At 48.6% G+C, this 25,748-nt stretch overlaps 1 protein-coding gene across 1 annotated transcript in view; it reads right to left on the reverse strand.

The window, feature by feature from the left end:
* SLIT3 (slit guidance ligand 3) overlaps positions 1 to 25,748 on the reverse strand; it is a 642,229-nt gene that overhangs the window by 311,372 nt on the left and 305,109 nt on the right. The gene's annotated exons all lie outside the window — the stretch shown is intronic.

Raw genomic sequence — 25,748 nt, forward strand, 5'->3', positions numbered from 1 at the left:
TTATATAAGATAAGAAAAAAGCTCTTGGAAGTAATTTTCAACAATCACGTGCATGACACTATTTATGAACTGTTTCAATATGTGATTTTGTCATTGTGAGTGTACTTCAAAAAGTTTGCAGACAACAGAGTTAAAAGTTTCTTTTTTTTTTTTTTTAGAATTTTTTTTTTATTTGACAGAGTTAGACAGAGAGAAAGAGACAGAGAGAAAGGTCTTCCTTCAGTTGGTTCATCCCCCAAATGGCCGCCACGGCCGAAACTATGCGATCCGAAGCCAGGAGCCAGGTGCTTCCTTCCGGTCTCCCGTGTGGGTGCAGGGCCCAAGCACTTGGGCCATCCTCCACTGCCTTCCCGGACCACAGCAGAGAGCTGGACTGGAAGAGGGGCAACCGGGACTAGAACCCAGCGCCCACATGGGATGCCAGAGCCACAGGGGAGGATCAACCAAGTGAGCCACAGCACTGGCCCCGATAAGTTTCTAGGGAGGCGGCTTTGTGGTGCAGCAGGTTAAGCTGCTGCTTGGGATGTCAGACCCTCCTACTGCCTCTACCAATTCAGCTTCCTACCGATGCAACTAGGAGGCAGTGGAAGATGGCCCAAGTACTTGAGTCCCTGACACTCATGTGGAAGACGCTGATGGAATTCTTGGCTCCTGACTGGGCCTGGCCCAGCACTGGGTGTTGTAGGCATTTGGGGAGTGAACCAGCAGATGGAAGATATCTGTCTGCATCTCTGTCATGCTGCCTTTCAACTAAGTTAAAATGAAAAAAATAGAACATTAAAAATAGTGTTTATTTTATAAAATATTTTTAAACTCATGCATATGAGGAGTCTTCACAAAGTCATGAATAACATGTACTATAAAAACTACACATGAATTTCAAAATTTTACAGCAAATAAACTTCTCTTAAAAATTATTTTAATTTTAAAAGGCAAAGAGAGAGTGAAAGAAAAGTCTCCCATCTGCTGTTTTACTCCCTAGATATCTGCTAGGCCAGGAAATCCAGGAGCCAGAAACTCAGTCTGGGTTTCCCATGAGGGTCACAGAGACCCAACTACTTGAGCCTTAATTGCTGCCTCCCAGGGTGAGCAACTGGAATCAGGAACCAGCACTTGAACCCAGGCACACTGATATGGGACACAGGCACCCCAAGCGGACATTGTACCACTATGCCAAATGCCTACCCCTAAGTTTATTTTAATTCTGATGTCTATCCCTGAACTTTTTGGAATACCCTTGTATGTGTGTGATGCCGATATTACACATGAGCAAAGTTGCTACCATTTATTGGTGTATCAGTAATTAGAACCACAGGTGGCTTTATTTATTAATGTGTTGGCAGGTGTGTGTCAACAGGGACCGGACAATGCAACATGGGAGTTTTAGGGAAATGGGGGGGAGTCCAAGAAGCTGGGAGTAGGATCTGAATAGAGACAGAGAAGGCAGCAGATTTTTCAGAACTATGCTGAGGCTTGGAGGCCGCAGAAATTAATAATAGTGCCAATGCATACAGCAGGTGTTGCTTGTACAGGACTTCCTTTATACATATCCAAATAAACAAAACAAACCAACCCTCAGCCAGAGAGGGGAGAGTGTGCACAGTCAGCAAGCATGATTCCTGACAATGCTGCCTGACTCTAATTACCATAGCTTGAGCTGAATGGGTTACCCAGGACCTCAGGCACTGCTTGCTCCCCCTACACTTTGCTCTAACAACCGTAAGTCTTCATTGCTTTGTTGATCAATGATTCCATGCCTGAATCTGAAAATATATTATCTGCGCTCATATTCCTCTGATAAATGGTTTGAATCAATGTCAGGCACACAATTCTTCGAGCTCTGGCTTATTGCATCAAAGGCATCTGGTTTCCCAAGTAGCTCCATGGACCCTGGAGATCCAGGGATACTGACCGTTGTAGCTAAGGTTGGAGTTGGGAGAACTCTTAGGTGATACCTGCCTTTCTATGAATGGTTGGTGACTACACCCTGAAAACACAAATTCGCAAGTTCAGAGTCAGTGACCTACAAAGGTTTACCACAATGTGACTCTGTCACATCCCTGTACGTGCTAGGAATTGCCTGGACACACCCTTTCTGTAATCTCCATGTACTGGTCTGGAACCCTGGTTTTTTTTTTCTAATTATGTACACTTTATATTTTGAAATATAACTTTATAACTATTAAATTCATAATGATACATTTGGACTATTGTGTAGGGCTTTATTTCATTTTCCTGATCAATCATTTTAATTGTATACTAAAATGCATTTGTCTATCAGGCTGGTATTTCTTTTTAAGAAAAAAAAAGTCCACCTCCACGGATAATCTGAGAAGTACTACAGACGTGATCCACGGGCTTATTTCTCAATGGAGTTAACGAAGACCTGAACTGAGCTGGCACCTGGGGCACAGCTGAGTGGCACTTGGTCTTTGAGCTGCAGTTCCAGCTGAGTGCCACATGGCAGCCTCATCAGGGCCTTCACCGAATCTCTTTGCACAAAGCTGACGGGAGGTCAGTGGGCTGAGAGAATTCTGGCAGCACAGTCTCGTCATTGGTGCTGAGGGTTATTCCACTGACCTCTCACTCTTAATCTGAGTACAGTCATTACCCGCCATGTCCCCTGTCACCTTGTAGTTTCACACAGACTTTGAGGTCTGCATAACTGCCCAGCAATACTGAAACTATATTTAAAGTAATCCTTGCTATAAGAAAATGCATACAGAATTGGAGGTAGGGCATGGAACATGGGTGCCCAGAGCTTCAGTTTCTGTTGAGAAAGGCTGATTGAGCACGCATCGTATGTCAAACGTTACCTAAGTCATGGAGTAATCCACTCGGAAGGATGAGAGTGGTCACACTGCTGACCTGGAGAAACCCTGGGGACTGAAGCTCCTGCTTCCAGCCACGCTGTCGTTTGCATTCGAGATGGATTTGGATGTCACGAAGCTAAGTCAGACTTCCTGGTGTCTACTGGCTCAGGAAAACTTAGCCATCAAAACTTCCCTCTCTGTACAATAAAACGCTTCTTGCTTTGCAGGGATCTCACAAGCCTTATCCTCCAGGTAAATTTCACCAGATTACCTAAAGCCAGGGATTTCCCTGTCTGGTGCCAATTTATCTTTCCACATAAATCAATAGTAGGTTACGGCTACAGTTTTCTTCCCCTAAGCCTGCAATCCCTTCCCCTGGGATGGGAGAAAATATCTTCTTCATCAGAAACATTGCAAATCCTAAGTAGGACTTTGATGCTGTCTCATCTCTCTGTGGCTGGGATTCTTTTGGGAGGAGTGGCGAGGAGCAAAGCCTTGATGTCCAGGCCCTGCTCTGCCACCTCTGGGGCCCTGAGGGAAACCAGGTAACTTCCTCATACCTCAGTTTTCTCATCTGCAGAAGGGGGGGAACTAAACTCCGGGAATTATGCTAAAAGCTAAATTATAAAGCACTGAGCACAGTGACTGCCACATAGGAAATATTAGCTGCCATAACTGACTCAGTTTAAAGGGCACAAGCTATTTCCAAAAGGGTTCTGGTGGTGAAGATGTGGGCAGAGAAATCCTCGTACATTTTCCTTTCTCTAAAGAAGCAAAAGCCTACATGAGAGTGTTGGACAGAAAGCGCATTAGGGCGTTATGACCCCGTTAAAACGAGGCCAAGAGAGGACGCACGAGAAAAGCAAAGAATGAGAAATGGGGACTTTGACAGGAGAAATCACGGATGAGAGGAGGACCCATGCTGTCAACGCACTTGCCACCAGTGAGAACCTGCCTTGACTTTGAACGTGAGAACCATAAAATTAAAAACAATAACAACAGAACTTTTAAAAACCCCAAGGGAGGAGGGAGACAGGCAAACCTTGAGTGAATTGAAGATGCTGGTGAACATGAGCAGGGGCAGGGGCCCGGGATGGGGACTGTCAGTGCCTGGCGCGGAGCTCCTCAAATTGCGGCCCCTGCTTTAACAAGGGAACTGGTTATTCAATCTGCACTTCCTAAATGAGAACCAGCTACCCCAGCTGAACTGGCCAAATTCAATTAAGTCACCTGGCACGCTTCCTGCCAATACTCCCTCTCCCCGCTGGCTTTGTCTCTTCACCATGGTCGCCTCTGACCATCACCAAGCTGTGTGTGTAAGGCCAACAACAGAAGAAAGCTTCTGCCAGCCCCAGCGGAATATATCCAGGCAAGTCTGCACGGGGGTGCCTGGTGATCCCCTGCCGGGAAAATGTCAGGTAACTCTGAGAACCCCTCGCGCGCCCTACTTTTCAGTGCTGGGGTGGGGAGGGCATTGACACAGTTTTTGAGTCCACAACAGGCTACTTCTAGGATCCGGAGGCAAGAATGGGGAGATGAGGCTGACTGCCAGCTGGGCTGGTAAGCTCGGAGTCACGAGGGAAGCTTGGCGTAAAGGAGCAACGTCCCAAGCTTGAGTGGATTTCACTCAGGTGCCTGGGAAGCAGGCAGATTCCTGCCCCCTGCCCATTCAGAGGCAGGAAGCCCAAGGTAAGACCTTCAGCCCTGCTCTTTCAAGCACCTAGACAATGGTAACAATCACATGTAAGATAATGAGTCTGAAGCATCACACATCCATCGAAGGGAAGTCCTAAGAGGAAACTGACAAGAAACTGGTAGGGAGTCACCTACATTTTTCATTTTATTTCCTAGAGCTACTGTGATCGGAACCCCCCACCCTCACCCCCATCTTACTCTGTCTTCCTGACTTGATATGAACTCAAGGTCAAGGTTGTTCCGTGTTGTTCCTGCCACCATGTTGGGCTTTGCACTTTGCAGTTGGGAGTTCAGTTCCTGGGTGGGGAGCTGAAATGCAGCTCCATTTCACTTGAACTTCATTTTTTTTTTTTTTTGACAGGCAGAGTGGACAGTGAGAGAGAGAGACAGAGAGAAAGGTCTTCCTTTGCCGTTGGTTCACCCTCCAGTGGCCGCCGCGGCCAGCGCGCTGCGGCCGGCGCACCACGCTGATCTGATGGCAGGAGCCAGGTGCTTCTCCTGGTCTCCCATGGGGTGCAGGGCCCAAGTACTTGGGCCATCCTCCACTGCACTCCCTGGCCACAGCAGAGAGCTGGCCTGGAAGAGGGGCAACTGGGACAGAATCTGGCACCCCGACCGGGACTAGAACCCGGTGTGCCGGCGCTGCAAGGCGGAGGATTAGCCTCTTGAGCCGCGGCGCCAGCTGAACTTCATTTTCAACAACCAGCCCCAGAGTGAGAGCTTCATTCCACTTTAGCTACCATGTGAGCGGAGTCGGGAATTTACCATCCCAGCTTCCAGGACCATCCTGCCTGTGTTGGACCTTGCAAGGTCTCAGGTAATAGATAGAGACTGGGCATGAGCACTCTCTCAATGGCCGTCCTCACCAGCAAGTCCTCAGGGGAGTAAGTTAGATGCGGGGGCTTGGATTCTGGCGCCAGGAGGGGTAACGTGGTGCAGAGACAGGCGATTGTGATGGAGGTACTGTTTGCCTCCCTCTCTACCCTGCCCCCACCCGCCTGTTATTGCAACAGCCCCCATATTTGTTTGTAGATCTAACACTCCCCACTTCCAGTGCCTGTGCCTGGGTGAGTGGTCCTGGGCTAAGTCAATCAGAGCTTTGCGTTCTCTGTGCCACGCCCAAGCTGGAGCCAGTGGCAGAGTGAAAAAGACACTCAAGGAGAGCAAACTAATTTGCCTGCAGTCGCTCTGCCACTGCTGCATTTCCCAGCAGTGTGCAAAATAGCAGCTGGCCCATGGGTCCTTCCATCTTGGGCTCCACAGCCCTCCTGTCCCTTCCGCAGGGGAAAGTTGGCTCTCAGCCCACCTTTGCAGCCGCAGGGAGACTTTCCAATAAGTTCATCAGCTATAACACCCGCACTGGGGCGCCTCTCTCACGTCCTACCCCTCCCCTGCACAAACCCTCCTTGCAGGCTTGCCGTCAGCATGGCCCTCCACGTCCGTGCTTTTCTCTAGCAGGTTTTAGCACAGCTTTGGGTCAGAAGGATGTGGGTTCCAATCGAAACTCCATCACTTAGTTCCGATGTGACTGGGAGTGAGTGACCACCTCACGGAGGCCCAGTGACCTCATCTATAAAATGGGGCCGTCCAAACATAGACCCCGTCAGGTGTTTGTAAATTCATGAGATATGTAGAAGCCCTCCATTCAGGTTTGACCAATAAAAATGTATATTGTTTATAAAAGATAATATATTTTATTTATTTATTTACTTGAGAGGCTGAGAGATCTCAAACAATTTTTTTTGGTACCAAAATAAACATCTTTTGGTTCTACCTTCCATTGGCTTTCTGAAGTAGCCCCTATGTTTCTCTCACTCAGACTATCCATACCATCCTGTTTTTCTTCTGATGCTAATCTCTCCTCCAGTACAGCCTAGTGGAGAGTCTACTATTCCTGGTTTTGAATCCTAGATCTTTGCTAAGTCACTTTAAATAAGCAATGGAATCTTTCAGGCTCAGTTTCTTCATCCGTAAAAGGGTGATAACAATACTAATGCCCACCCCGCAGGGTTGTTGAGGACACTGCAGGGGGAGCTGCATGCCAAGCGCTAAGCATGTCCACTTAAGAGGCACACAAGGGCCGGCGCTTGGCTCACTAGGCTAATCCTCCGCCTTGTGGCACCGGCACACCGGGTTCTAGTCCCGGTCGGGGCGCCGGATTCTGTCCCGGTTGCCCCTCTTCCAGGCCAGCTCTCTGCTGTGGCCCGGGAAGGCAGTGGAGGATGGCCCAGGTGCTTGGGCCCTGCACCCCATGGGAGACCAGGAAAAGCACCTGGTTCCTGGCTTTGGATCAGCGCGGTGCGCTGGCCCCAGCACGCCGGCCGCGGCGGCCATTGGAAGGTGAGCCAACGGCAAAGGAAGACCTTTCTCTCTCTCTCTCTCTCTCTCTCTCACTGTCCACTCTGCCTGTCCGAAAGAAGAGAAGAGAAGAGAAGAGAAGAGAAGAGAACAGAACAGAAAAGAAAAGAAAAGAAAAGAAAAGAAAAGAAAAGAAAAGAAAAGAAAAGAAAAGAAGCACACAAGCGCTTAGCTCACTGCCTCATTGATTGTAACCAGGAGGCTTTTCCTGCTCCACGGTTGCCTGCATTTGCCCACATTCTACCCTGTGGCCACTAGGTGGCAGCCTATCCATGATAGAGGAAGCTTCTAGTTCCAGAACAGGCATGGGATAAAATGACTTCTTGTAGAGTATAGAGAGGACTTAGTTTGCCTTTTCCTTTTAGGTGGTGGTGGATAGATGGCGGCAGGGCTAAGAGATCCTCTTGGTCCCCGGGTCTGTTTTCTGCAAGTTTATTATCTGCACCCAGTGTGTCCTGTGGCACAGCTACAGCAGATTAAACAAGTCTACCACATTGTGAGTATACCCTTTGAGGAACGGCGTTGGCACCTCTCCCCTCCCCCGTCAGCCAAACCCCACCAGAAAGCCTGCTGAGTTTAGAAAGCCCCTCCAGGCTGGCTTGCCCATCTGCACCTGTGACAAGGTGTCGGGGAGACTGATACCCTGTGTGTGCAGCTGGGCTGCTGGTTTTGTCTGGGACTTTCCTGGAAACTCCTGTGTCTTGGGAAAATCCTTTAGGCTTAGGCACACAAGAACAGTTGTTCCCCCAGGGGTATCCCTGCCACCTTTCTCCTCTAACCCAGTGGACTTCTTAATGATGTGGGCACACAGGCTGTCAAAGCCCTAGGATTTTCTAATTGCACAGGAGGGTCTTCAAAAGCTCCAAAGGAACCGTGTGCTACGAAAAAAAAAACATGTGTGCACAAATTTCAAGATTTTTTGCACCAGAATAAACAACTTCTAATTCCTTCGCCCTTGAACTTTTTGAAGAACCCTTGACTTTAGAAGTGACCACAGACAACACAGATGGGGCGAGTTTGCCCAGGTCACATGGCTAGGTGGGCAGGGGACGGTCCATATCCTTGAGTCTCCTCCTCACCTCTCCAGGGCCCTCTGTCTATGTGGGGCTACAGGGCATGGGAGGAGGGGTGTGGCCTCTGAAACAGCAGCCCAGTTCAGGACACTGCCAGAGAGATAGGAAGATCTGACTTAGGATAAACTTCCTATCAAATACTCAGAGAAGGTGCTCCAAAGCTTGCACACATTATATCAGGGGTTATCAAAAAGTTCACAGAAAATGAATATTATGAGGAAACAATTCATGGAATTCAAAATGTTTCACACCAAAATAAAATTATCTTTAACTTCTATTTTTCCACAATCTTTTTTTCTTTCCTAAGATTTCATTTCATTTCATTTCATTTCATTTCATTTCATTTATTTGAAAGGAAGAGTTACAGAGAGATCTTCCATTTGGTTCACTCCCCAAATGGCCACAACAGCCGGGGCTGGGCCAGGCGGAAAACAGGAGCCGTGAGCTTCTTCTGGGTCTCTGAGGGGGTGCAGGGGCCCAGACACTTCTGCTGCATCCCCAGGTGCACTAGCAGGGAGCTGTATCAGAAGTGGAGCAGCCAAAGCTCGAACCAGTGCCCATGTGGGAATGCCTGCGTTACAGGCAGCAACCAACCCACTACACCACAATGCCAGCCCCTCCACAATCTTTTGGAAGTACACTTGCATTTGAGGGTAAGGGGAAAGATTTAAATGTCATCCCGATTGGGCCCATGGTTAAAATGCCCACATCTCATCTTGGGTTCAAGTCCTGGCTGTGTTCCTGATTCCAGCTTCCTGCTACTTAGACCCTGGGAGGTAGCAAGGGAGGGCACAAGAGGTTGGATCCATGCCAACTATGTGGGAGACCTGTACCCAGTTCCTGGCTCCTGGCCTTGGCCTGGCCTCACTCTATTTTTTTTGAGGGGAGTAAACCAGTGGATGGCAGCTTCTTCTCTCTCTGCCTCTCAAGTCAATAAAGTTAAAGTAAAATTTAACCTTTTGTGAAAGGCTTCCTGGATTCTTCCTACAGAGAAAAGAATGTGGCAACTTCACTAGAATCTGCTCCTGGGCCATGCCGGCTGTCTGCCCTCCCTCTTCGCTGCGGAATGCAATCTTTTCTGGATTGATTCTCATGAGCTAATCCTGCTAAAGCAAACTCCTGCTCCTGATGTGTCTGCATATTTCCATCTTCGCAGTCTTAACCCCAACCCCACATCGAGCTGTCCTGGAGACACAGCACTGAATTCACGGGTCCGTGAGAAAGCACGCCTGAATACTGAGAGCTTTGCCAGACAGGATAGGAGGAAGGCGTCTTTTGCAAGGCCACACAAGGAAGGCAAATCCACACGGGAGTCAGTGTGGTTCCTATCCATCTCGAAGGGATAACCATCTTTTACATTTGTTTGCTTTTGGTTAAAAATTCTCACAAAGTCCTTATTAGTAACAAAGCCTTTCTAAAAGTGGGTTTCCAAAGTAAGCTCTACAGGATAGGGACGACTCCATGAGGATGGTACAACCCCAAGCGATTCCTCTACAGCATAGAAGACATACTGCAAAGTCAGGTGTAGCCACCTCAAAATAGTCTGCTAAAAACCAGTAGACTTCCTGGAAGATCTCCAGGGGCATTTGCCACACTTGTCTCCTCAGGATCAGTAAGAAGGAAGAGTACAGGGGCTGGCACTGTGGCGCAGTACGTTAATCCTCCGCCTGCAGCACCAGCATATGGGCGCCGGTTCAAGTCTCAGCTGCTCCTCTTCCCATCTAGCTCTCTGCTATGGCCTGGGAAAGCAGTAGAGGATGGCCCAAGTCTTTGGGCCCCTGCACCTGCATGAGAGACCCAGAAGAAGCTCCTGGCTCCTGGCTTTGGATCGGCACAGCTCCAGCCATTGCGGCCATTTGGGGAGTGAACTAGCAGAAGGAAGATCTCTCTCTGTCTCTCCCTCTCACTGTCTGTAACTCTACCTCTCAAATAAATAAATAAAATCTTAAAAAAAAAAAAAAAAGGAGGAAAAGTACAACCGAGGAGGAGAAGGCTGGTGACAAGTCCCAGCCAACTTACTGGCATCAAAACAAAACTCAAAATCCAAAATGCTGTAAAATCTGAAACTCTTTGAGTGTGGACATGACATCGCCCTAAGTGGAAAATTCCACACCTGACCTCATGTGATAGTCCCACTCAAATACAGATGCACTACAAATACTGCGTGAATTTACCTTCAGACTATGTGCATAAGGTGTACATGATACAAATATTCCATAGCTACACTAAAACAAGAGGACCAGAGGGAATGAGCTAAGAAACAGAGACCATCAGCTCAGAGATTCAGAGTTTTGCCCTAAAGATGTAGAAGCCGGCCGGTGCCGCGGCTCACTAGGCTAATCTACCACCTGTGGCGCCGGCACCTGGGGTTCTAGTCCCAGCTGGGGCGCTGGATTCTGTCCCGGTTGCTCCTCTTCCAGTCCAGCTCTCTGCTATGGCCCAGGAGTGCAGTGGAGGATGGCCCAAGTGCTTGGGCCCTGCACCTGCATGGGAGACCAGGAGGAAGCACCTGGCTCCTGGCTTCGGATTGGTGCAGTGCGCTGGCCGCAACGTGGCCACTTGGGGGGTGAACCAACAGAAAAAGAAGACCTTTCTCTCTGTCTCTCTCTCCCCCTAACTCTGCCTGTCCAAAAAAAAAAAAAAAAAAAAAAAAAAAAAGATGCAGAAGCCAGGATGGGACCCTGAACAAGGCATTCACCTGAGATTTGACTCCTTTTTAAATAAAGTGACAGGGTCAGGTTGAACATCCGCTGAGGTCCTTTTTATGCCTGACAATTCTGTGAATAAATCTGTAGGTGGCACATCACAGTCAAGAGGTGAAGCGGAGGAGATGGGCAGTCTTAAGCCCTTGGCCACTGCAGCCCTGCAAGGCAGCTCCATCAAGGGCTACCTTCTCAGGGCCAGCACTGTGGCATAGTGGGTAAAGCTGCTGCCTGCAGTGCCAGCATCCCATATGGACACCAATTCAGGTCCTGGGTGCTTCGTTTCCAATCCAACTCTGCTATGGTCTGGGAAAGCAACAGAAGATGGCCCAAGTCCTTGGGCCTCTGCACCAGCATGGGAAGCTCCTGGCTCCTGATAGGCACAGTTCCGGCTGTTGTGGCCATTTGGGGAGTAAACAAGCAGATAGAAGACCTCTCTCTCTCTCTGCTTCTGCCTCTCTAATAACTAAATCTTTTTTTTTTTTTTTTTTTTTTTTTTTCAAAAAGGACTACCTTCTCTTCCCATACTCTCCTCTCTGGCCACCCCTAAACACCCCAGCCAGTCAAAAGAAGAGACAGGAAAAGTGGGACCAGGAGGCCAGGACAAGGCAAGATACTGCAGTTCAGAACACTGCAGAACTTGCAGTTCCAGAACACTCACAGCCAGCCTTTGTCTCTGTGCTAGACCCGTTTGCTGACTGTTTTCAATGACTTGTCTCCTGTGAAAGACTCCCTAATTCTATTTTACTTTCCTATTGAGGTCTTCACCTCTCCCTCTGCCTCCCGCCTCTACCTCACAGCCGTATAAGCAGCGTCTTTGCTAAATTTGGTGAGAATCAAACATTTCAAAACAATTCTGCTCCTGCTCCAGCTGAGATCCTGAATGGCCTCACTGCAGTGATGGAGTCAAGTGGACACTGGTGTGGAGACCTCGGAACGCCCTGTCCCTCTTGGGCTGGTCCATGCTGCCGCCCATCAGCTGACCACCGGCTCAGCCTGGGAGAACCCCTCTGAAGGCAACAACTGACACCTACACCTCTTCCCAGCTGGAGAACCCCATAGGAGAGTTCACCTTAGCAAGGCATTGATCATGTATTCATGGTTTGCCAAGAGCCAGGCTCTGTGCTAGCACTTAGCTGCACTATGTCCTTTCACTTGGCACCTCTTCCTTCTGAGAGAGCCATTACTGATTCTGTGAAACAGGAGAGTGAAGCTGAGAGAGGCAAAGGCATCAAATCAACCACAGCAACTGGCACAGCTGTGGTGTGCTCTTCTTAGACACTCTTAGAATGCAGGCTTCCCTAGGAGTGCGTCCAACTCAACCAACTACTACCAGCTGACGCTTTCATGAGCAGATACTGTGTGCCAGAGACTGAGCTATGAGTTTCATACAGATTGTCATCTAAACCACATTCTTCTCATATCCCCATTTTAGAGCTGAGGGCACTGAGGCACTCCCTCCAGTGGAGGGAGCACAGGAGCTGCAGCCCCAGGCTCTGGAGGAGACCTGAGAGCCCAGGGTGCATGCTGTGCCTGCCTGAGCCCTCCAGGAACCAAGGCTGGGCTATGGGCGTCATATACACAGGCTACCCGTCCTGGACACTTTTCCCAGAGCAAACCCATAGCTGAGACTGGGCACACGCAGTACCATGGCGACCAAACTAGGAGATCCAGGTGAGGGCTCACCCTTGTTCACAGGGTTTGGCTGGGGACTCTTATGAAGATCTTTTTCAGTCTTTCTTGTCTGCGAAGTATTTTTCAGGGTCAGCCCCAATGACCTGAGTGGAAAAAGCCTCTTTCTCACAAGCAGCCAAAAACCCCTGCTGGTCCTTTAGGAGACAGAACCAATGTAGATCCCATGCTTGCCTCTAGCCTACACATATCTCTCTTGACACCAAGTTCACAATTCCCATCAGCCCCTGAGCCAGGAGTCTGGGTGTGGGGGTGGGGCAATACCCTGCAGGCCCTGTCAGGGTCTGAGGGGGCCCCCTGGCTGGCAGGCACTTTTTTTTTTTTAATTTAAAAGCAAAGTAAACAGCAATATAAAAGGGCCCATGTAAGAACTCAGTGTACAAGTGGGACCTGCCGCAGGCAAATTTTTCTAATTTTCCTGAAAACAGGCATTTTACCCTTTGGCCCAAAGCCACTGCATTTGCCAATGGGCTTGCCCCTGACCCTACCCCCTCTCCGGGGCCACTATTCAGTGGTTGAGAATTCGTTCTCTTGCATAAAAGCGAATGATCCCCCTGTGTTTTATGCAGACACTTTAAAGGGGCTGGCAAAAGTTTTTCAAATTTGCTCCCTCCAACCAAGGAGTCCAGGAAAGCTACACCATGCATGGTGCAAGGCGATTTTATGAATTGGGAGTAGGGGGTGGGGGTGCAGGTAGGATTGATGACAGATCAAGGACCCTCCACTGCACCCCAGGATGGAATAGAATTATGACGGCTCAGAATCCTGTGGAATTCTGCTGAGGTTTACTTTCACTTCATGCAAGGGCTAATTAGCGGGATTTGTAAATGGGATTTTATTTAATTTTTTCCTGTAAACGTAATTACAGCCTGGATCCCGCGGATAGAAGCCCTAAAGCAGCCAGTGGTCTTCAAACTCTTTTACAGGCCATGGAAGCTCCTGTCAAATGGAGTTGGGTGCAGAACCACAGTGGGAAGGAGAGCTGAAAGCAGAGGTCTCTGGCCAGAAAAGGCAGGAAGGCCAGGAGACCAGCTCACTCACTGGGCCTCCTTTCCTGCCTAGCCCTGTCCCCTGTCCGGGGGACCTAACGTGTTGGTGGAGCCCAGGGTTTGGGCAGGGGCACACGGTTTGAAAAATCACTGTTCTGAATGAGTGAGGGCTCCTTGGAGTGCACCTTCCGGTGGCTGCTGCCTTCCAGGATTACTGAACACGGAAGCGGCTCTGCGGTCTCGTATCCCAGTGGCCCCGGCATTCCCGCTTTCTTGGGCTTTGATTCAGGGCCCTCTGTGTGGTGGAAAACGCAGTGGGAAGATGCGAAAGCCCCTCTCGTGCGGAACAATGCACCATGGCTGGCTTCAAAGCGTGTTCTTTACCGGAAAGAGTGACACGGTACAGGGTCTATTAATGAGTCTCTCAAGGAGGAGCGGCTTCAGGTCTGCGTAGGTGGGCGTCTGGGAGCCGGGAAACCCATGGGCTTGGGTCTGCTCTTTCAGGCCCCAAACAAAAACAGTCCTATGTGTGCACTCTGAGCCTCTCAAAGGGAACATTCACATTTCCTCCCCATCTCCTAGGAGTCCGAGGGGACCCCAGATATTGGCCTGGAGGAGCAGAGTGGCCAGGTCCTTGGGGAGCTGGTGGGGAGCTGATGTGAGAGGGCAGGAATCGGGGCTCTGTGACCCTGCCCAGGTGCCTGGGGTTGGGAGAGGAATTTGAACCTGTTCATGCTCACACAGGCAGGGGTGGAGGCTCCTGTGTGCAAGGACTCTAGCCCCTTGCTTTTTCAGAGACCCCTTCAATAATCCTTCTGAGTCAGGCAAGAGGAAGCCCCTTCTAGGGATGTGAAGAACAAGGCAGGTTGAAGGGAAAGGTTAGACCACAAAACCCTCCTCTGCATCTACTCAATGTGCTCCCACATCCTGCTCTGAAGGGGCTTGGGCTTAGGAGCCTTTTATACTTGGAGTGACACTGCATGGTCTACACTGTCACCAAGATTAATGGAGCTTTTGCATTCTCATGTAATTTCTAAGGTGCAGGAAATAAAATCCTGACTAAATAATGAAAGGCAGAAACTGAAAACAAGGGAAAATGTGATGACTGGCATAGAGGTCTATCACCTGGGGTGGGCATTTGGTGCGGTGGGTAAAACACGGCCTGGAATGCCCGCATCTCACGTGACAGTCCATGGGTTCAAGTCTCAGCTGTACCTCCCATTCCAGCTTCCTGCTAATGTGCACCCTGGGAGGCAGCAGGGGATGGCTCAAGTACTTGAGTTCCTGCCTTCCATATGGGAGACTCGGACTGAGTTCCAGGCTCCTGGCTTTGGCCTGGCCCAGCCAGAGTTGTTGTAGGCACTTAGAATGTGAACCAGCAAATGGGAGCTCTCTCTTTCTCTCTTTCAAATAAATTAAAATAAATAAATAAAAATGAGAAAAAGAGCCCCCCACCTGTTCCTGAGCAGGGGCCACCTTTGCTATTGAGTCTGAGATCACATGATCAAATCATCCAACTTTCCATTCTGGCAGTGCCCTTGAATTTCCCTTGCATTATATTATATGAGAAATAAAAACAAAAGCAAGTTGTAAAATCTGCAGAATGCCGGTTTCTGGCAGCAGCTGACGGACTCCCCTAGTCAGCTAAGGAATGCAGGATGCCTTGAGTGGCCATGGTGGATATCCATGGGAAACTGGAAGCCGAGCTTCTAGCTGTGACCTTGCCCCTAACTCGTGAGCTATGCCACTTTGGAAAGAGAGGTGAAGAAAAGGACTTTACCAGGCTACTGCAGACACACCTGTCCCACAGGTCCTGGTGTGGGAAAGCTAAGAAAGCGCCTTGGAAGACTTTGGAATCTCATGGACTAAAAGTCCCATGTCTCTGAAGAAAACATGGTAACTGGGACCCTCTAGTGCCAGGGAGTGGGCAATTCCACGCTGCTGTAGCTACTTAGCATTTGTTGGCTTTTCAAGGTGTTTGGGGGTATATAGAGAATCAGAGGCATCTTTTAGATCCTTGCAGAAAAAGAGCCCCGAGTGTTACACGGTCCTATACCTTATTTCCACACTTTTCCACCTCACTCAAACCCCAGTGAAGGCAAAACCCACCAGGGTCTTGGCTTTCCATGTACTAACTCCCCATACAGGACCTCTGTCTTCAATGAGTTGTATTATGAAAGAGTTAAATGTTAAACTAGTTCTCAGTTTGTGTGTGTGTGTGCAAATTGTTGAAATCTTTACTTAGTATAGAGTTGGTCTTCTGTGTACAAAGTTAATTGAAAATGGATCTTAATGGAGAACGGGATTGGGAAGGGCAGAGGGAGGAAGGGGAGGGGTGGGAGCTGCTGGGGAGCTGATGTGAGAGGGCAGGAATCAGAGTTCTATGGGTGGGAGGGTGAGTATGGTGGGAAGAATATATTCCCAAAGCTGTACTTATGAAATCTGTATTACTTAAAAAGAAACAAGTAAATAAATAAAACCCACCAGGGTTATCCATTCATCTCAATCTCCTCTGACCACCAACCAAATGACTCACTGATAAGCCCACTTACAGTCTCCATCAGTAACAGCCCCTCCATCCCCTGATCAAAATGGTGACAAACAGAATGATGACATCTGATACTGTCAAGCTCTTCTATGTGCCAGGCATTTTACTTTGGAGGCATTTAGTGCTCATCACAAGCCTACGGAGTTAGGAGTTGGAAGGATAGTTCCAAAACCTCATGGGCAAATGTAATTCAAAGGTAAGTTGGTGTTGGTGCAAAACTGTTTTAAAATCCATGCAGAGTATTTTCATCATACCTATTTTCTGTAAATACTATGAAGATCCTTGAATGCATGGATTTTAAAACTGCACCAGAATATGCTTTTTTGGTAAAGATTTATTTTATTTATTTGAAAGACAGAGTTAGAGAGAGCTAGAGTCACAGAGAGAGAGAGAAAGAGAGGTCTTCCATCTGCTGGTTCACTCCCCAAATGACTGCAATGGCCAGAGCTGAGCTGATGTGATCTGAAGCCAGGAGCCAGGAGCTTCTTCCAGGTCTCCCACGTGGGTGCAGGAGCCTAAGGACTTGGGCCATTCTCCACTGCCTCCTAGGTACATTAGCAGGGAGCAGGGTCAGAAGTGGAGCAGCCGGGACTCCAACTGGCACCTATATGGGATGCTGGTGCTGCAGACTAGGGCTTTAACCCTCTGTATCACAGCACTGGCCCCCAAAATAAGCTTTCATTAAAATTCAAATTTTCCACAAATTTTGGGAAGTACCCTCATATTATCACTCCCATTTTTATTCAGGGAAACTAAGGCACAGATAAATAGGGTGTCTTGCCTACGATCCATCAACACTTCCAGTGGGGACACAGGTAAGACTTAAACCAGGTGATCTCACTGCAGAGTCTCATCTTGTACCCATGTCACTTAACGACAGCATGCATACCACACCTCCAGTTCTTCACATGGCAACCCAGCAAACTGACACAGCATGAGAACAACACAGCTTTCCTACAATCACAGCAGTAAAATGTTCACAAAGGAACTCTCCAATATTGGCCTACAATGAGGTGGTGGTGGTGGTAGTGGATGGGCCCCGACAGAGAATAATCAGCCACTTAGACCGTCCAACAAGACAGTCACGCCAAAAGTCTCTTGGATTCTGTCCTCAAATTAATTGCATGATTTTGATATACATTTACATTTCATATCTATTCCTAATTGTGAAACCTTTAGTCATAGTCTGCCCAAGCCAACCAGGATTGAACCTAGTTTGTCTTCCCTGGGTACTCAATGACTAAGGATGAAAAAAAGAGATTTGACTGTTAGTTGACTGGGAAAAGAACACGGTGGTCCATCTATTGCCAGGAAATAGGAAATCGTCAGTGTTGAGAAGGCTCTTCTCCTGAGAGGGCCCATTTGACATATTTGAAGAATAAATCATTCTCATTAGATGAAAATGATTCCAAGGGATTAGGAATTACAGTCTCCAGTTGTGGCTTCCCTCCCTCCCTTGGCCTTTTCTGGTATAATTGCCTACCTGGCAAACCAGAATCAGGCTGGCATCTTCCAACTCTGCACACAGCCCAACTCCCAGAGAACAAGGCCAGCGGCTCACTGGACATCTGTGCTTCTGCTCTCACACAGAGCTCGTGAACCACGGTTGACTTCCCAGAGCAGGACTGCTGTGCTACTGAAGCCAGCTTCCTGCAGTGCTGGTGTTCTTTCTGGCTCCTCTTGACTGACCGTGAGTAACCCCACCCTGTTCCCACCCCAAAGTGTAACTGGTGACCCTCCATGGAGACATCCAACATTGAGATCATTAGGATACATAAGAGCACTTAGTGCAGGGCCTGGCTGGAGCAGGGGCTCCCCGAAGCTCGCAGAAGCTCAGTGTGTCTGGTGGCAGCTTGGACAGGACAGGAGTGAATAGAGCTCTGTTGCTGGGAGCAGCCCTTCCCTTGCAAGGAGGCCTTTGCCCTAGGGTAGGAAAGGAGAACAAACAGAGGCACTAGGACTGTGAGCACAGCCTGTCCAGAGTCTGACCTGCTGTCCTCCCCCCTGGAGACACATGATTTACCCACAGTGAAGTCAACAGGGGGACACTAAAGCTACAAACAGCCTGTCCAACTTCACACCAGCATGATGGAAAGGCCTCCATTTTCAGAGGATGGGGGATGGGAAGAGAGGCAAAAGTAGCTAAAGCTTCATTTTTAATGAATACCAATAAGATAGTCATCCTGAGGAATGTACATCCCAAAAAGCCCCTGCAAGAGGAATGATCATTGTGTTCCAAGGATGCTACACTTGCTTGTATTTGAGGCCGTGGCTATAATAGTGAATCCCTTCATAATGCCACCGTTTGATGTCTTTCTCCAAAAGGATGAATTCAGAAAGCCCTAAGGGACTCTACTTTCACCCTCCACAACTCCTGTCTTGTAGGATCTGTCTGGCGAGTATGACAGCCGCCAGTTTTCTAGCGGCCTTTCCTATGTGGTCCTGTCTCTCTGGGCTTCTCAGTGCTTTGGCTTCAGACCACCCCACGGATACCCCCACAGCGGGGCTGGAGAGTAGTGCTCTTGATGGCCCAGGGCCCACCTGCCAATGTTTTTACGGCCTCCTCTGGGAGGCCAAAGCAAGCGAGACTCAGGCCTGCCTCGTGAGGTAGGGGGCCTGAGCCGGGGAGGAAGTGATGGATTAGCAGACTATGGCTCATCGTCTGTCCAAGCTGAGGACCCGTTGAGCTTTTGCAGGATTCTCAGGTGACCACTGTAGCTTTGCTCTGTGAGTTCAGCATCCTTACAGCTATGAGGCAAGACAAGAGCACTCGCAAGAAATCACGCTGGGAGGGAGGGACAACCCACCTCCTTGACAAACTGTCCGACCTCCTTGTGTCCCCTTTCTCTACCCCAGAGGCCCTCAGTGCTATGCCCAACACATTAGAGGGATGTGACCCAGTCCCTCCCTAAATAACACCTGCACTCTCTTGGACACAATACCTAGAAATTGGTCCCCCAAGAGCTCACGTCACAATCTGGGGAGGGCTGGGCTCAGAGGCCCCTAAAGATGTGGACAGGGAGTAAGGACAGCCATGAGAACCACGGCTCTAGTCTAAGGTCAACCATATCATTTCAGTGTCAAGTTTGATCTCTGCTGTGTTTCCCATTCCTTCCCCCATTTTAGAGAATGGGATGCAATTATTTTACTGTGCCTCCTGGAGAGAGGGTTTGGGGCTTTGGGTCTAATGGACATCACATCATATTGGGAAAGAACAGTATTTGAGTTTGATGATGAAAAGCCTGGAATAGAGACGAGGGAGAGCTTCTTTCCCAAAAGAAGACATGAGCCCAAGGATTTGGGAGCAGTCCCACTGCTGTGCCCCGAGAGAAAGGGAAAGACCACAGGGAGTCACAGCGATGTGACCTTCTAGAAGCCTTGCCAAAAATCCCCTTTTCCAGCAAGGCTCAGAAAAAGCAGGGCTGCTTGTCCCAAGAGACCTCAATGGGCCTGGGCAAGGGGGGACCAGTGCTGGCTGTTCTTTTTCCTGGGCACTGCAAACTCTCGACTGTGCTGGAAGGGAAGCTGGAAGAAGAAAGGGGAGAATCCCAGAGAGTGACTGACAAGGAGTTTCCAGGCAGCTGTAAGATAAAGTGAAAATGAGGCTGGTGGGCATGATGTTTCTTGCACACCTGAGTTTGTTCTTAGCTCTCCACTTGCAGCCTTTGCTTGGCCTTATCTTTGGTGTCCAGAATGAGACTGGGGACTGTATTCATCATAGTATAACCCTTCAAAGATTTAGGGCCAATCTCCCCTCTTCCCTCCAGACCTTCCATCCCTGGCTTCAGTAATAATTTGTGAGAATCAGGACATCCGGATGGCTTTTGATCTCACAGAATTACAAGAAAGTCATCCAAGTTGGCTCCAGCATAAAATGTCACCAGAAAAAAAATATATTTGCGGAAAGAAATGCTTTGTCACAGCTGAGGTGGCACATCCATTCCACCTTCCCTGGGCTCTTTTCAGCTTTAGAAAGGACAGCAACACCCACCACCTCTGAATGCCTTCACAAGGGTTTCCCTTGTGTGCAAGACCCAGGTATTTGAGTCACTAAGTCACGCTTACTTTCCTAGTTCTAATGTTTTGCACCAAAGTTTGATACCACTCCCGTGTGCTAGTGGACTTTGAAGCTGAAATGAAGAAAGGGCCATGGACAGAAGCGGGTGAGTTCAGAGCTGTGCTCTCAAAGTGTGCTCCCCAGACCAGCAGCAACCGCATCCCCTGCACCCTTGCTGGAAATGCAGATCCCTGGGCCTATCCCTGACCCGCTGAATCAGCAACTCTGCCAGGGGCCCAGAGACTCCTCTAGGAGATACTGGGGGAGTTTCCAAGTGTGAGTGCCTCTGGCAAGGAGGTCAAGATCTTTGGCTCTGGAGTCAGACAAGCCTGGGTTTCAATCCCAGATCTGCAGTTACAGGGCTGTTCACCTTGTGTTGTTGGCTTTCCTTCTCCTAGCCTGGTTTTCTGATCTGATAAACAATAATAATCCTCATCTCCCAATGCTGTTGAACCAAATGAAACAGCATATCTGCCTGAGCTTGGTGTGGGTGTTTCGGAGGGTGCTATGTGATCGCTAACTGTACCCCTGTCCCCTTCCACACTCTAGACCAACATGGAGCAGGCAGACAGAGACCAGGGAGTTGGCTTTGCTGATGGTAAGGTTGACATGAGGGATGTGATTTAGGTATGTGGTCCCACCCACATCTGGACCTTCACAGTGTTGCTTCCCGTGAACTTTGTACTCTGTTCCTGAAGGGTGGGAGTGTTAGGGGGCTGCAGAAGATACACAGAACCATAGCCTCATGCCACCAAACCCCAGGAAGGGCAGACGGTGTGCATCTGCAGGCTCACAAAGGTAGTTCTGGCTCCCCTTGTGCAACCACAAGGCCACGTGGTTGCAGGTACAGAGTGGATGCTCACCTGGGAGCTGGCAGATGCAAACAAGTTGCACAGACTTGATGGCCTTACTGCTCATGGCTCAGAGTAGGGAGAAGTGTGTGGAACATAAACCCAATGCCCCTCATGATTTCTCTTCTTGGAACCTGGTGTCCCCACCCCCTTTGGAAACAACAGAATGCTCCATCACTTGCAAAAATCAGTGCTCCCAAAATGCTATGATCATGATTAAGAAGCTATGACATAAAGAACAAGTGGTAACACTGCCTACTTCCTGGCAGGAAGGAATAACAGCAATTCACACATCAGGACCACTGAGTAGGGGCCAGGAGTGTATTAATCAATGTATTAAATCATTTAATTCTCACAGCAACACAACAGGGTAGGTTTAGTATGATTCACTTCAGTTCTATAGATGACGAGGCATTAAGCAAGTAGCCGAAGGTGACCTATTCCCAGGAATGAGCAAGAAAAATTTAAAACCAGATGGTCTGGCTGCAGAGCCTGCATCACTGACCATGGTACTGTACCTCCACTCCACTGTCCCACAAGTCAAAAACTGAGAATTCTGAAACATGGGTGCCTCACTTTTTCCAAAAAATAATTATTAGGAACCCAAGAAATTATAACAGATATTAATGTGACCTTTTCTGAACTGCAAAGTTCAGAATTATACAAAGCAAAAGAATAAAAGAATCACAGAAAATGGCCAGTGCTCAAAAACAATGGTGGCAACAAGAAGTTCGTGCTATTCGGAGTCACAGGGTAGCATTCATGAGTTGATATAGAGTTGAATAGGATAAACCTCGTAAGCACTAGACTCATGAAAAGACGGCCAGAAACAGCCTGAACACAAACAGCCTCCAAGAGAAAGACACACACCTGCCAGTGATGACAACAACCCTGACCATGAGGGTCATCAACATGTTCATAAAAAATGGAATTAAAAGATACATTTATTTGGGTGCAAAATTTTTGAAATCCACACGTACAAAGGGTTTTCAAACTGCTCATGGAAAAATACATATTATGAAAAAACTAGGCAAAGATTTTGACTTTTTTGCACCAAAGTAAACTTTTATTTCCATTTTTCCACCATCTTAAAACATATTCTTTTTCGTTGTGTTTCAAAGGCAGAGAGACAGAGAAAGCAAGAGAGAGCCAGAGTGACACAGCCTATCTGCTGGTTCACTCCCCAGATACCCACAACAGCCAGGACTGGGCTAGGCAAAAACGATGTGGGTCTCCCCCATCTCCTTGAGCTTTCTGGAGTCCCCTGAAGCATCTGATAGAGACTGATGGGCTGACTGTGTGATATTCAGAGTCCTGAGAAACTCCTCCTGAAGACGCTGTATTCCATCCTAGACACTTTTTACTGCAGGCTGTGGCCCAGTTCTCTCTTAAAGAACTTCTACCAATCTGCCATTGGAGTGGTTTGAAAAGCCCTTTCTGGTGAACACCACACCAAGTGCCAGCCTGGTAAGAAGTTTATGCTTTTGCCATCTTATTTCTTGGGAAAGGTGTGATATGTCAGAGGAACATAAATAACCCCGTGCAATTGAGAAAACGCTTTTCTACAAGTGCGTGGTACTTTTCGCATTTCCAAACACTCCCACATTTATCCAAATGCTTTGCTGTTTTTTTAGTGCAGGACTGATGGAGACGAAATGGAAAACAGCTCAGCCGGTCCTCAGAGAGGAAGCATCTCACGTCCAGCTCGTTGCCATCATCTGGCTTTGGAATGTGTATCTTCCCTGTCTTATCCTGGAAAGTAAAAAGTTCCCAAAGCACCCCTACTTATTCACGTGCAGGCGCACCCTCCCCAACTAAGGACTTAAAATTCACCTTTGCTTGAGATGAAGACAGAAGCCCCATCTTACCAGTTTGGCCTTATTCGAAAATGGCAAATAACTACAAGGAATACAGACAAATATTCTCTGTCTCTCTCTCTCTCTCTCTCTCTCTCTCTCTCGTTTACACTGGAGCATTTCAACCTGTTATAAGAATGAGAATGAGAAAGTGAAATAGACTAGAAACAGACTGATTTCATTTTTCTGTCAGCATCTCATGACAGCCCCAAGATAAACCTCATAAACTGTGAAAAATGAGCAATTTTGGGTTTTGATAACCTGGGCTGGGATGAGGACCAAGGAGTTAATATCTCTGGAACCCAGGAGTTTATCTCACTTGTTTTTCAGTGATTAATCCCAAACTTATCTTATTTCGTCAACAATTTCAACAGGCCAAATGGGAAGTTTTAGGCCCCTGGCCACGACTTCTCTCTTAGCCTCGGCTTGCTGCTGCCAAATGACGTGCTTGTCAACCCCTTTCTCTCTGACATGCAGAATTGCAAGGCAGCAATAATCCGGGGAAGGGAGACATCAGCAGGAACTCCAGACGGGAGATTTTTAGACTTGGAGAGGGATCTCAAGAGAGGCCAGGAAGCATGAGGCAAGGCAGGTGGGTAGTTACCCAGGAAAGCAATGAGGCAGAAATGCGAATGGACTCCGGGGAGCTGGCGAAGACATAAGGAGAAGGGTCTGGCAGAAGAGTTTCAGAATCAGGAAACAGTGGTGGTAACATTAGGTGGAAGGATGGACTTGAAAACCCAGTTCAAGGTGGTGGCCACAGGGAGCCACTGTGTATTCTAGAGCAGGAGGGTCATGTGATCTGAGCAGGTATTAGCATGGCAAGTAGTACAAGAGACTAACTAATTAGAAACATCTCAACACTGGGGTAAGCGGTGGGCGAGGGCTAGATTCTTTTGTGTTTTTCCTCCCTGTATTCCCTAAGTGCCATATCTTGCCACCATTAGCAGATTTTATCATGGAGGCACAGAACTGGTACCACTATTTACTTATTTTATCCTTACCCATAAATAGGCTTAGGGCAGGTGTTGTGGTGCGGTGGGTTAAGCCATTGCCTAGGGATTCCCATGTTGCACACTGGAGGGCTTGGTTTGAGTCCTGGAGACTGTTTCCTACCCAGCTTCCTGCTAATACACACCCTGAGAGGCAGCAGTGAGGGCTAAAGTACTTGATCCCTGCCAGCCACGTGAGAGCCCACCTTGGAGCTCCCAGGCCCTGGCTTCAGCTGGGTCCTCCCTGGCTGTTGTGGACATCCGGGGAGTGAAGCAGGGCTTGGAAAATCTCTGTCTCTCTCAATCTCTCTTTCTCTCTCTCTCTCTCTCTCTCTGTGTGTGTATTTTGTTCTGTCTTTCAAATAAACAAATAAAAGCAATAAAAAAGACTTAGTTTTTCTGAAATATGTCTTTTAGCCTCACGTCCATCTGCAGTATCTGAAATCACTAACTTGATAATGTAAGTTAGATATGTATGCTTTCATCACATAAAAACAAATACATAACCTGGAAAAGAGGAAGTCTGGTCTGTGTTCCTCTTAAAATCATCGCAGGGCACCGGTGGAGCAGGCATGTGTACTGTGGGGAGGCTGTCTTGGTTCACAGAGGGGTCATGAGCTCCTTGTTTACCTACTACAATCTACACTCATTTTCTGGGAGACTTAGGGTCTGCACACACACACACACACACACAACTCTGCGTTATCATTTCAAGCTGTCACTGTCCTTTGCATTAAAACCCTCTTGACTCATCGGAGGCCTACAGAGCAGGAGCCCGGCTTCTGGACAGGACATGTCCCATGGCCAATCTCCCCCCACAGCTTGCTGAGGCCTTGTGGATGACCTATTGGGAGCCTGCCATGCCCTCTGGGGGAGTCTAACGCCACTCAGCTTCCAGAATGTTCTGTGGTGAGAGTCATTCTTACTGGCTCGCTGGACACCTCACGTTTTCTGGAGGCTCCCACCTGACAATTGCCATGAGGAACTCTTTCTTTGGCGCTGGCGTGCGTGGGCTGGAGTGCATGAGGCAAGCTATGGACAGAACCCCGACAGGCAGGCTGTGGAGTCCTGACAGTTCCCAGCCTGCTGCTGTGAGAAGGGTTCCGTCTCCCCCACGGCCTGTGATTGCTCTGTCAAATCCATTCAAGACACTATAAAGACATAAGAGTTGAATAGCACCAACAGGGGCTGTTTTTTTTTTTAAGGCTCCTTGCCAGATATAACAAGAATAAATATGAAATGGCTCCATATTCCAAGCATGAACTAACGCTGGGGTTGCAGCTGATAAGTGAAAGCCTAAGCAGGCTTTGACACGGCGACTCTGCAGCAGAAGGCTGCGTTCTCGCTGGAAGTGGGGGTATGGGGATTTATGGGGGCTGTTGCAGAATGTGCTGTCTGGGAGAGGTTCTTTCCTCATAAAAAAACCAGGCCCCCACTGACGGATTCTCACGTTAGGAAAACACTGGTAAGCTACCCGCATGATCCAAGAACGATGCCCTTTCTCTGCTCTGAGCACCAGGGCCCCTCCTTTCTTATCTGTTTCTCATTTTCTTCATGGGTGCTGTTCCTAGACCATTAATTGAAAGGATTTTTTGGCTAGAAGCCCACAACCTGCCTGGGGGAAAAAAAAATAAAACCTGGAGGGCGGGAGATCTGTGCGTCCTGGAGAAGTGAAACTGGACGAGACGGCCCCTGGGTGCGTGCCTGCGGGGCCAGGGCTCGCAGCGGCCCACCGTGAGGCAGGGCAACGGGGGCCCGGACAGCTTCCCCCCACCAGGGAGCCACGGCAAATCACTGGCTTTCAGAACGTCCTCTGCGGAAAAGAAGGTCATTACAGGGCTTTTAAGATCAACCATAATAGACTCCCTACAATTTGTTTTTCTTCAGCTGCTTTTACGGAGCCCTCTGGACCTCCCTCCAGTGCTGAGTCTGACACTGCTCAGTGGGATGTGGAGGTGGGGGGGAGGGGCTGCGGGGACAAACAGAGCTGAGTTAACATTCTGCCCCTGCGCCTTGCACGCCATGTAGCATTGGCTGTGTGGATTAGCCTTTCTGCTGTGGACCAAATGTTTCTGTCCTTCATCTCCCACATTCATACGTTAAAACCCTAACCCCCAACATG

Source organism: Oryctolagus cuniculus, chromosome 6 (genome assembly GCF_964237555.1).
Source record: "Oryctolagus cuniculus chromosome 6, mOryCun1.1, whole genome shotgun sequence".
Lineage (NCBI taxonomy): Eukaryota > Metazoa > Chordata > Mammalia > Lagomorpha > Leporidae > Oryctolagus > Oryctolagus cuniculus.